This window comes from Chiloscyllium plagiosum, chromosome 6 (genome assembly GCF_004010195.1).
Source record: "Chiloscyllium plagiosum isolate BGI_BamShark_2017 chromosome 6, ASM401019v2, whole genome shotgun sequence".
Classification (NCBI taxonomy): Eukaryota; Metazoa; Chordata; class Chondrichthyes; order Orectolobiformes; family Hemiscylliidae; genus Chiloscyllium; species Chiloscyllium plagiosum.
The window spans coordinates 115929624-115933174 of record NC_057715.1 but is presented as its reverse complement, the minus strand read 5'-3'; positions in this window follow the sequence as shown (position 1 = coordinate 115933174).

The following is a 3551-nucleotide window of genomic DNA, read 5'->3' as shown; positions in this document are numbered from 1 at the left end:
GGTTTGATTAGCAAGTTTGCAGATGACACTGAGATTGGTGGAGTAGCAGATAGTGAAGGGGACTGTCAGAGAATACAGCAGAATATAAATAGATTGGAGAGAAATGGCACATGCAGTTCACTCCAGACAAATGTGAGGTGATGCATTTTGGAAGATGCAATTCCAGAGCGAACTATACAGTAAATGGGAAAGTTCTGGGGAAATTGATGTACAGAGAGATCTGGGTGTTCAGGTCCATTGTTCCTGAAGGTGGGAACGCAGGTCAGTAGAGTGGTCAAGAAGGCATACAGCATGCTTTCCTTCATCATACATTGAGTACAAGAGTTGGCAGGTCATGTTCCAGTTGTATAGGAATCTGGTTCGGCCCCACATTTGGAATACTGCGTACAGTTCTGGTCACCACATTTGGAGATGGAGAGGTTCACCAGGATGTTGCCTGGTATGGAGGGTGCTAGCTATGAGGAGAGGTTGAGTAGATTAGGATTATTTTCATTGGAAAGATGGAGGTTGAGGGGGGTCCTGATTGCAGCTTACAAAATCATGAGAGGTGTAGACAGGGTGGATAGCAAGAAATGTCTTCCCAGAGCGGGGGACTCAGTTACTAGGGGTCACGAGTTCAAAGTGAGAGGGTAAAGGTTTAGGGGAGATATACGGGGAAGTTATTTACACAGAGGGTGGTGGGTGCCTGGAGTGTGCTGCCAGTGGAGGTGGTAGATGTGGGAATGATATTGTCATTTAAGATGTATCTAAATAGGGAATAAAAAGAGAAATTTCTGGAGAAACTCAGCAGATCCGGCAACATCTGTGGAGAGAAACAGAGTTCATGTTTGAGTTCCATGTCTTCAGTTTTTAAGAAGACTGACGTTGAACTCCAAATGGTCACCCTATTTCTTTTTCTCCTGATGCTGCCAGACCTGCTGAGTTTCTTCAGAACTCTGTGTGTGTTTCTGATTTCCAGCATCCACAGTATTTTGTTTTTATTTTAATGATTTGGGGACATGAGTTCAAATTCGAACACAGCAGCGGGAGTGTTTCAAATTAAGTTGCTAATTCTGGAATTTAAAGCTTGTCTCAGTGATAAAGATTCCACTAAACTGTTGTTCAAAGCCTCAGGGAGCTGTACTTTCCCAGCAGGAGGACTCGCTGGCACTGTTTCAGTTCAGGGATGTTTTCCAGGGCCATTTGGCCCCAATCCTGCTACTCTCCCAGGGCTGCCTCACTGTGTCTGAGGCTAATGCTGGTCATAAATCCAGGCTACAGGCCTGGCTGAATGAACTGAAGCAGCAGAGGCAATGTAATTATCACAAATCCAGGCTAATACTCTGGGAACAGGGGTTCCAATCCCACTACGACAGCTGCTGGTACTTAAATACAATTCATAAATCTAGAAATCAAAGTTAGCGATCGTAACAAATTTAATTGATTGGCGCGAAAGCCCACCTGGTTCATTTCTGCCCTTTTGGAAAGGATAGCTGCCGTCCTTACCTGGTCTGGCCTACGTCTGACTCCAGACCCACAGCAATGAGGTTAACTCTTAATCGCCCTCTAAAATCTGGAACCTGAGCTATCACTACCCACAGCTCCAGATCACCACATGCTCAGCATGGCAACTGTAAGCTGTAACATGGCAACAGGATGGGAGACAGGGGTGAGGAAAGGGCTGATATCGCAAGACAAAAGGAGTGGTAACAGGTCAAGTGAAAGAGTGAGTCTCTTCCCCTCTACTGGAGCACGTAATTCCAATAGATGGATCTTTGATGACTGGCGCAGACATGTTGGACTAAAGGGATCTTTTTCTGTGCTGTAAAACCTCTATGACTCTGCATTTCGCCCTCACCCTACACTTAATACACCCTCTAATTCTGAGGTGCACGTGTGGCTTTGATCTCTGGAACCAGATTGGCCAAAATGTGCAGCTGCAAAGCTTAGAGGAATTGTTGCTTCAAAATCTAATGTACGTTTTGTTATGCCTACATTTGTTGTTTTTAAACACGAGGTGAAACTAAATTGATCTGAAAGTATCTTTTTTATTCACCCAAGGGACGTGGGATGTTGCTGGCTGGGCCAGCGTTTACCACCTGTCCCGAGTTGCCCCTTGAGAAGGTGGGCTGAGCTGCCTTCTTGAACCACGACAGTCCATGTGTTGTAGGTAGACCCAGAATGTTGCAGGATTTTGACCCAGTGGCAGTGAAGGAATGGTGAATGGCTTGGAGGGAAACTTGCAGGGGGTGATGCTCCCATGTATCGGCTGCCCTTGTCCTTCTAGATGGAAGTGGTCGTGGGTTTGGAAGGTGCTGTCCAAGGATTTTTGGTGAATTTCTGCAGTGCATCTTGTAGATAATGCACACTGCTGCTACTGAGCGTCGGTGGGGGAGGGTGTGGATGCGTAGATGGGATGCTAAACAAGAGGGCAGTTTTGTTCTGGATGATGTTGAGCTTCTTGAGTATTGTTGGAGCCGCACCCATCCAGGGCAAGTGGGGAGTATTTCATCCTGATTTTTCCCTTGTCATTGGTGGCAGGTTTATGGGAGTCAAGTGGTGTGCTATCTCCCCAGAATGTGCAGCCTGTGACCTACGTCATTGAAACACCTACGCCTGGCCAAGGACAGAGATGACAATGTAGGAGTGTAGAGCAAGAATTAAAATTAGATCTGGTTCGATTCTGAGGGTCCCACTTGTGCACTGACTAGACATAGAGTGTGGTGGACACCAGGGCACGGAATAATTTGGTGGAGATTTTTAATTAGCAAAGGGTTGAATAGGCAGGAAAGTGAAGTTGAGGCTGAGCTGAAATCAGTCATGATCGCATTAAATGGCAGAGCAGTCTCGAGGGGCTGAATGGCCTCCTCCTGCTCCTGGTCCTTATGTTCCCGTTATTCCGCAAAGTGACCCCACAGTCTGGCTTTGATCTGCCCAATGTGAAGGAAATCACTTTGTCTGCCTTGAATACCAAAGGGTAATTAGGAGAAAAAGTAAGAGTCATTCCCCTGAAGGTTCCGGGACCTTAGAGAAAGATGACGTTACCTTTTATCACCTTACCTTTTAGAGGAACACCCCTGCTGTGTGCAAATCGCCTGCGACATTTGCAACTTGACAATGTTGTCAGAACATGCTACATTAGCTGCAAAGCAATGTTGGGGATCCTGAGGTTATAAAAGGTGCTATGCAAATACAAAGCTTTCTTCTTCTGCTGGGACCTCCCCCCCCCCCCCCCACCGTGACTTAGACAATGAGGCTTCAATGATGGAGGCTTGGAGGACAGGATCTATATCATTCACCGCAAATGTAAGTAAGTATGCTGTTCAAGCATCCTGTACATTCCTGCTAATATACAACACAGCAATTTCTACAGGATACTGTCTGGCTGACCACACAAATGCACAAGAAACTGGCACACTCAATAAAACCTTTGCATTTCCCAGTGCATCGTCATGAAGCAATTATCCTGCATCCATTTGTAGAGTTATCTCGGCAATTCTTATAGAGAGCTGCTCATCACACAGCTTCTCCCCCTGCCCTGTGTACTCTCTCCCCCAATCACTCTACCCCCC